The 9496-nt window shown below is 33.2% G+C and overlaps 1 long non-coding RNA gene across 2 annotated transcripts; it reads right to left on the reverse strand.

The window, feature by feature from the left end:
- Positions 1-3303: 3303 nt before the first annotated feature.
- On the reverse strand, positions 3304-7820 carry LOC147546289 (uncharacterized). 2 transcript variants are annotated; one of them, XR_015224083.1, is made up of 3 exons: positions 7647-7820; positions 6010-7189; positions 3304-3532 (listed from the first exon to the last, which is right to left on the reverse strand). It is a non-coding gene; the product is annotated as an uncharacterized LOC147546289 (long non-coding RNA). The 2 variants fall into 2 exon arrangements; XR_015224082.1 differs by lacking the exons at positions 6010-7189; positions 7647-7820 and adding an exon at positions 3867-4337.
- Positions 7821-9496: the final 1676 nt, after the last annotated feature.

The following is a 9496-nucleotide window of genomic DNA, read 5'->3' on the forward strand; positions in this document are numbered from 1 at the left end:
CACAAGAAAGAGCTTAGTAGTTTAGAGAAATAAAATACAATTCCGATCCATCTTTCGCTAAATTCTGTCCTGCCACATATTTGTTCTGGTTAGTAGTCTGGCAGAGTCTCATTTTCCTCCGTTAAAATGATATTTTTCGAATACCATCCTTGGTCGTGTGGGGATATACTTTCTCCCTCCTCCTTCCAACCCCTGCCTTGGAAACAATTGTCTTCAATGATTTAACAAACGTCTTGAAAATCAGGATTTTGATCTTATTACCTCTCTTTGGTGGAAATCTTTCTTCTCTTTTTCGTTTGAATAATTGGTTGCGAAGTTGCCCAACATCCATTTTCTCAACTTCTAGTGAAGTTGTTTCTGCTTTAGATTCTCTTTTCATTACAGATGAATAGAGATAAACAGAGGACCTGAGATATATATATAGAGAGGGAGGGAGAGAAAGGTTGTTGGGTAGGGTTGGGTTGGGTTGGGTTGGGTTGAGTTGTGATTCTCGTCTATATATAAAAACACTTTTGGCCATATAATGTCAAAGGGTTCACACGTGACTTGACACTCAAGTTTTAGTATTAAGGACTTTCTTACGTTAGTTCAACAAAAAAAAAAAAAAAAAGGACTTTCTTACGTCTACATTTTCAAGTCAACCTATTTTCCATTATGAATTTGTTTTTTTTTTTTTTTTCCTATGTATTGTTCCTAACTAAAAATCAAATTTGACAAGACCACTATTTATTATCATGTTTCTATATATCCAATCACTATAATTCGACAGGCTTCTCTCACTATAATCCAAATCAACTACTCTAAATAACACGTAAAAGAATCATTTTTTTTTTTATGAGAAAATAAAAGAATCATTATGTTTAATAAAGCTACAAGTTGTGCAAAAAGTCAAGACATAAATGAAAATGAAAGTACCCTATGAACTACAATATTCTGAAAACAAAAATATTGTTGTGTGAACCACTTGATGTCATAAATTCCAATTTCACAAAACATAAATGAAATATTTTGAATGCGATATATTTCATAAAAGATACATCAATTAATGTAGGATCTTGTTTTGAGATTCTCGTTAAGTGTTGTCTAGATATGTAAATTTCATTACGTATTTCTTTGTGTTTTAAAAGTTTTTTAAATTTGAAGTTTTAATGTAAACCCAAAAAAAAAAGTTTGTGAAATCTATTGATGAATATACATGACAATTTAAAAGAGGTATTTGTGACTTTTTTTTAAATGTTAATATCTTTACTAGATACATATTTAGCCACTAGTACCATATAAATAAACATGGATATTTTTAGAGGCTTGTTTGTGTCTATATCACCAGAAAATCAATCTATTGTTAATATCTCTAGAACACGACAACCAATTGTCCAAACCATCACGCTTATTCTCTAGCAAAATTATAGGCTAACCGGCACTCACTTCATGTCTAAGTATCTAAAAAAAAATTTAAAAGCTATCTAACATTTATTTGATGGTGTCATTCCCCATTATTTGGTGCCTTGGTGGGGTTTTAATTCATAAATAGTATGCAAAAGTCAAGTATCTCTTGCCACCCCCAGCTGGATGATTTTTGAAAAAAAGGTAAAAACCTCAAACATTTCCCGTTTCGAAATTCTGTCGAATAAAATGATTTTGGTAACGCGGATGATCTCTTCTCCTTAGGTGGTCTTAAACGTATCATGTACGATTATGACACACATGTCTAGAGACAGAGGAATGAATCGCGGGGTCCAGTTTCACTTTTAAGAAGTTTCTTTACGAGAAGCAAAGAAACTATTCAAGCCGCCCTAGAGTAGTGTTATTGATGGTGCTCTTTTCTTGTATGATATTTACTTTTTCGATATCCTTTATCACTAAGATATCTGTAAGCTGTCAATATTTATTCTTAATTAGTCCTTCTATGGTACACTAAAATGGTAAGTATTTTGCAAATTGCATTTTGGATTGGAGACATTTTTGTGTATGAACTAGGGTTGCAAACACTTTTGAATTGTCATGTTTTCGGTGAAGTTGTATTGATAAAATCTTCTAGAAATCAAGTTAGCTAGAATTTATTATATGGTAGTGATGGATTTATAATCAAATTATTCCCATTAAACAAATGATATTAAGCATTAAACTATAAATTTGGTATCCATTGGGAGTTTGAAGTCAAAAGTATTCCAACAAAAAGAAAAAGTGAAAAGCAGTGACACAATGAAAAAAAGGATTTGGAAGGATTCAATGAAGGTTTTTGGTTGTTTTTGGTGAGATCAATGTTATTCCGCTGGATTTTGAAGCCAACCATATGCTAAATGGTGATTCGGTCGGTTTTTATTGCCTAGTACATTTCTCTTCACACGATCTGACCAATTAGAGCCAATTACATCACTATTCGACCAGTAGCTGACTACAAAATACATGCCAAATAGCATTTTTTTTGTCATTATAATGAATGACTAGCTTTTCTTTGGTTCTATGAATATAGAAACTTTTAAGTACTTATTCTTTATACTTTTGTCCCAATTCATCTACAATCATATTAAGTTATTAACCTATTGATTTGTTTACCAGAATGCAACTTTATCAGTTCAACAAAAAAAAAAGAATGCAACTTTATGTCACTCTCTCTCTCTCTCTCTCTCTTTCTCTTTGAACCCTAGAAAGAGAAACATATTTGTTCCCATTCAAAGCACTATAGATTACTATATTTTATGAAGCTTTTCCTTTTTACCTTTATTAAGGGTGTATAATTTATGAACACACCAACTCTCATTTCATCTTCATCCACAACACAAGTTAGATAATTCATCTCTCAACAAAAAAAAAAAAAAAAAGTTAGATAATTCATTAAAAAGCCTCCATATCATATAACCTAGACTTCTTCAACTATTTTATAATGATGATTGAATTTGTGAACACCAACCTACCTTCTCTTTTCCATCTACACCAAAGTTTAAGACCATTGACATATTTCAACCACAGAAGAAAACCCATCCTCACAACTTTCATTAATGACTGAAATATCAATCAAATCTGTATAAAAGAGACAACAAAATGCAAATTCTTGCATGAGAGAGAGGGGGATTCACAACATCTTCTTTCAGGTTTCATCATAAAGGTGAGACCCATTAATAATTCTGTCCAAATCTCATAATTGTCTAATAACCTAGCAAATTCGTACAAGACAAACTCTGAACATTCCCTGCAATTTCTCACTACTGTCCTAAGCCCTAAAGACAGAGTAAAGACATGGAACTGAAAGCACAATCACAAAATTCATACACCAATATCCAAATAATGGGGAAAGATGAGAAATGGAAATTGAAGATTTTGATATACAAAACAATATGATATAGTGATTGAAGTATTGAACTGGTCACAAAGTTACAAGCACACATAAGAGGAAGAGAATCCCCCCAAAAAAAGAAAAAGTACATAAAACATACCAAATTCTGACATTAAATAGCCCCAACCAGCCCACAACCCCTTCTGTCACAAAATATGCAAAAATGATGCTTTGCCCAACCACAATTCCGGCTGAATCCTGAGCATATGACCACACAAGATTCAGATAGACCAGACAAGATTTAGAGAGAGAACGTGAATATAGGTTTGCCCCTCTAAAACCTTACTTGTAGAGAATGAACAAAAGAATTAATTGCAACAAAAAATCAACACCTTCAAGAACAAGGTATTTCCAAAAACAGGTCATGTAAGAAAAAAAACAGAATGATGATCTTCTTCTGCAAGATACTGAAATAACATGACGGAAGAAACAGATTCATGTAATACCCATCTTCAACTCTGTACAGCAACATAAGATTATACTAAACCCAAATTAAAAACAAAAGAGAGACTGGCTATTCCTTTTGCTTTACCCGTCTAGCAGCAAAGGACAAGGGAGGAAACCAGAGATGAAAATGTCATTAAGCATCACAACTTCCTTCTGATGTGTAAGTACTCGGAACAGCAGTTGAAGAACAAGAGGTTCTTCCACCAGTGCTGCTCCTGCTACCCACTCCTCTGATTTTCATCAAGGCAATTGTGCTTACTGATTTCAAAATTGTCTTCAAAATCCTAGCTTTAACCTGACCCCTTTTTGGGGGTAGGGTTCGTTTCGAAGTTTTCAGGGATTGAGATGACCCCTTCATAGTTTCAATGGCATATGAAGGCATAATTAAGAAATGAATATGGTTGAATAAGTTTTAGAACAGAAGAAGAGAACAAGCAATCAAAAAAGACTGAGAATTTCAAGGTCCTCTAGAATAGGAATGAAGAGATAAGTCGGAAAGAATTTCAATTGAGAGAGAGAGAGAGAGTGTGTGTGTGTGTGTATGGGTGATTGTGCTTATTAAAAAAGGAGTAAGATGGTTACTTAAATAAGAGTAGAGTTGAATGAAAATTGAATTTAACTTGGGCAACAAGCTTAAGGATGAAGGAATTTGGATTTACTTAACATACTTGTCAAACAAAAGTACTGTATATAACTAAGAAAAATTGAAAAACTGGTTTTCACTATTGAGTCGGCAGAGTTAACTCATGGAGTGAGTTGACTGAATCCGAGAGCTATGAGAGGATGGGACTTAGATAGTATACTCTTGGTTATAAGTTATAACAGTACCCTTTGTTCATGTGAAACTATGTTCATAGTTTAGACCAACCATGGTTTGTTCTAACTCAACCAGGTGTATTGTAATTGACTTTTGAGTCAACTCATGGAGTGACTATTAGAAGGGTTGAAGTAATTAAACATTCAAATCTACACCTAATCTTATTATAATAAGTCAAGTCAAAGGTTGAGCTACATATACCAATTTGACATTGGAGAAGTTGTTTACAAAACAAACAAACAAAAAAACAAAATATGTGAATAGAGATGTGGAAAATCATATGAATCTATTTCTATGTCTCTTATAGAGTTTTGTTCTTGTAAGCCATTACATGATAACAACTGGTTTCTACGTAGATAGCTATTTCAAGGACGACAATTTCTACAATTCGATCCATAGTAATAGACGGGTTGTTTATCGACCCATTATGTTCGTTGTAGACGGTGAATTAGTCGATCTTTCGTCAAATATCTTGGATTATCATGTTTTTTAAACTAATAATTAATTGTGTTCGCAGTTTGTGTTCATAGACGATGTTTACGCATATTATACATGTGCTTCAATGTAATATATGTACGTAAATATCCTTATACATATGATAGAGACGTAGATACATATCAAGATAAAAACATAGCTATATCCATGGGTTTCTTTGATTACTTTATGGCTATGACTTGTGTAAGAAGCTAAAAAGAGCAAGAAAATTTAAAAATGATACATCAGAAGCTTGAATAACTTATTGTTTTTCTTCTATGGCTATGACTTGTGTAGGTAAGATAATCCAAAAGTGGGTCAAAGTCATGATATGCCATCTCAGAATTTCAATTCCTAAAATTCAGATTCCAACAAATTGTTTCTAATTGAAAACGACTATTAGGTTTGTGAAGATTGGGTGGCAGACAAGAAGTTAGCTATGTCTTCGTTATAACTATCATGACAATGAAGATGTAAAGACGATTAAACTAATTCAATGTCTACTTCTGTTCTAAAAGAGCAAAAGAAAATTCAGTCAGCTTGAATTCTGAAATTCGGTAGGGATCATATAAAGTTGAATGATTCTAAGGTTCTTTCTGTTGGTACTATTCAAGACAAGCTAACATCAAATTCAAAAGCTTCTAAATTTAATCAAAACTGTTTTCTTATTGCGTATAAGGACTATGAATGTCGGGTAAGGTTGATTTTTGCCCAAGCCAAAATGTTTCAAGTACAAATCTTGTTGACAGCCAAAGTATGATAGCGACTAGAAGCTTTGATGTACAAGATTGTGAATCGGGTAAAGTATTACGTACTTGACTGGTTCAACTGTTGCAACGATTGAGTTGACAAAAACTTGCACAAACTCTAAGAGAGAAGAGTAACAATAAATATAACAAGTATTGTGGTTATAATTAGTTATGGACTTTCAACTCACCGATACTCCCCAGCCCCCAATGCTATCTTAGATGCTCGGAAGAGTTGATCCCACAACATCTAGAGCCTTTGGATTTGCTACGATGTTCAAACAGCTTGACCTGTTAAAAAGAGGAAGAAAAGGATTTTGCATTGCTCTTTATCCAAGAAAACCCATGATTCAGGATTTCAGTTTTCCACAGAAACCCACATTAAGCAATCCAGAATTAGTATGACAAGGTTGCTTGACTGAAATCTACATATAGAGAACTTGAGTTCCAACATTGTAAAGATAGGGGCAGGAATTGACGGCTCCTTGAGTCTCGCCCCGCCTCAAAATTTTGATTAGAGGATGAAATTGTGATAGTTTCACATTGCTCACGAGAGTGTCTTGAGCATGGGCTATAGGTGTACTACTACTTAAGCTAGTTTGGATAGAGCCGGATCTAAGTGTTGGCTACGTAAGTGTTTGTAGTAAGAGGAGTTGTTATGAACCCTGTAGACCATCCCCATGGGGGGTGGTGAAGGGAGGACCCCAATATAGTGATAGTTGTACCGAGACCATTTGGGGTGGCTCATGAAGCCTTCGCCAAGAACAAAAACCCGTACCTGTGTGAGGTGGTAAAAGTGAAGACAATGTCAACAACTGTTAAGGCTTGGGGAGTCACAAAAATCCTCATTACAAAACAAAATACATAATAAAGACCTGATTTTTAAGTCAAGAATCAGACCCAGGTTGATAGCAATCTTCAAAAAGTTTACATTAATGGAATGTCAAATTTTCAAGCAACATGAAAAGACAAACTTTTAGGGTTCGAAATGAAGATTTTCCAGATGATGCACATATAAGTTAAATGGTCTTTGTAATCTGTATTCAAGCTGGAAAATTTCATTGCTTTAACTAGTAAGCTATTGTTCGAATGTATTGGTAATCACTGTGACTTATTATCTCAATTAAGAAGAACATAATCAATAAGACATGCATAAAAAATCAAATAGGGAATGAATCTCAAATCGTAAACCCTAATTTCTTGCTGTTGATATTGTTGGTTCCGCTGCTGCATTTTGGAAGTTGCAAGAGGAAAATGGTGACTAGGGTTTACTGCTAAACCCTTGGTCTCGCCGGAGATTACAGAATTTGAGATAGTTGGCTGTGTTCCGATCATATGCGGTTCTCCCCGTAAAAGAGATCTATTTAAATTCTAAGAGCATCTCCAATGCAACACTCAATCTTAGAAACTCAGAGTGCCACTTAGGATTTTTTAGAGTTTTTTCTTAAAAACCATCTCCAATGCAACACTCTATTTGGATCTCTAAGATGACGTGTCGAGAGTGGAATAGAGATATCTCAAGAGGACACTCTATTTCTAGAGTGTCCTCTTGAGATATCTCTAATTGTCCACCTCATCAATATTTGATTTTCAACCAATAGAAATCGAGTCTAATAGAAATCGAGTCTTCTATATTTTCTAAAATAACTAATTATTTATTTACAAAAATAACTATGACACATAAGTAAATAAGATAAGTTTCGAGTTTTGCATTGGAGACACAAAAAATTTGAGGATCTCTATTGACGCCACCTAGGAGTGAGAATCTCAATTGGAACTTGACACATATGATGAATAAAGATTTTTTTGAGTTTTGCATTGGAGATGCTCTAACGAGTTTCCCTCCAGCGATCGGAAAACTGCACTATTCCATAATGCTACTCCAAATCCAATATTTACACTCCACTTACACTTCTATACAAAAGTAATTGGTTATGGTAGTCTTGCTCGAGTGGTAGACTGGTAGTGCATCTCACTTTTAAATTTCCAAGGTCACAAGATCTTTTTCATCAAAAAAAAAAAAGGTCACAAGATCTATATCTCGTGGTGGCGATGGAAATTTATCTTTAGAGCATCTCCAATTTCAAGACTCAATCTTAAAATCTTAAGTGTCACCTATGACTTTAGAGTTTTTATAGGAAAAAAAACTCTCCAATGCAAAACTCAATTGAGATCTTAAGATGATGTGGAAGCATTTAATTTCGAGATGTCTCAGTTACAAACTCTATTTTTGAGATCTCTTTTGATAGTCTTAAGTATCCTAGTCATCAAATTTAATTTTCGGACGAAAAGAAAGTCTTTCTTTCTCAACCACTTTTTCCTATTAAATGTATGTGTGACATGTGTAACTATTAGAGTTTTTTGAGTGTTGCATTGGAGAAGAGCTTACATTAGAGACACTCAAATTAGCCATAGAGGAAAGAAAATATCAATTGAGACTTGACACATAAGCCAATTAGAGTTCCTTTTTTTTTTTGAGTTTTGCAATGGAGATGTTCTTAATATTGATTTTTGTGACCAATATATCAGTTTCATAGTATTTACCGGCATATATCACTCTTGTGATGTATCTAAGTCAATTCATGTATGATTGTCTATTTTAATCACATAATTATTTATTTTAGAAGAAAAAGAAAACTGTTGGAACCATCAAGTTCCTTATGATATATCTAAGCTAATTGATGTGATATTGTCTGTTGTAATCATGTAATTATGCATTTTAGAAGAAAAATTCTCCTACTTGATTACAGATAGAATAAAAATTTCGCTCAAGTCCACCACCTCTTGTCGTAGTGGTCAGACACTCACTCCAAATTAAGTTTGTTTCTCAATGGATATAAAAACCAATTGTTACTGAACTTAAATTACAGATAGAAATAAGCATGTTTTAGACTTCGAATGACCTTAGAGTATTTACATGATCTTTAGGACTTAAGATATTTTTTAGAGTTAATTCCTATTTGATAGGCCCAAAAATAGGTCTATTCCCGCAAGTATACGGGGTCAAGTTATAGTATTTCTAATAAGTCGAGTTTCGTTCCAAAGGACAAGCTATTTTATCTAAATCTCGAATTAAACCCCCTTTCAAACTTTTGATTTGATTTGGAAACTACTATGAAAAAAAGAAAGCAATACTAATAGACTAATGAGAATGAAATCAAGATGAGAAGAAGAATCTAGGGTTTTCGATTTCACCACATAAATGGACTACTTAAAACATGCATTAATTAACAAATCCCTTTTCTCATGTATAACTCAAAATCTAACATAATAAACTATTTAGATTTCGGAATATATTCTTTAATAACACAATTCAAAATCAAGAATGTATGATTGACTACCATATAAAACTAATTTCCTACACTATCATTCAAGATCTAAAAGGCATATCTCATCTAATAAATCAATAAAAGCATGAAATATCTAATTATAATACATGAATGATAATAAGGTTATAGAATCAACATGAAATGACAATCAATAGGCATTGAAGCTCAAAATAAGGATTCATTGATTTATAACATATCTCAAAATAAGCCCAAATATGGGTTTCCTCTACACCCTAGATACAAAATTTAGCTACTCATGGAATCTAAAATAATATTCATTGAATTCATAAAATAAATGGAATTACAAAAGATTAATGGAAAGAAATCACCAAGAATGTTCACAATCCAT

Source organism: Eschscholzia californica, unplaced genomic scaffold (genome assembly GCF_041429995.1).
Source record: "Eschscholzia californica isolate CP2 unplaced genomic scaffold, dmEscCali1.0.p SCAF_4, whole genome shotgun sequence".
NCBI classification, from domain to species: domain Eukaryota; kingdom Viridiplantae; phylum Streptophyta; class Magnoliopsida; order Ranunculales; family Papaveraceae; genus Eschscholzia; species Eschscholzia californica.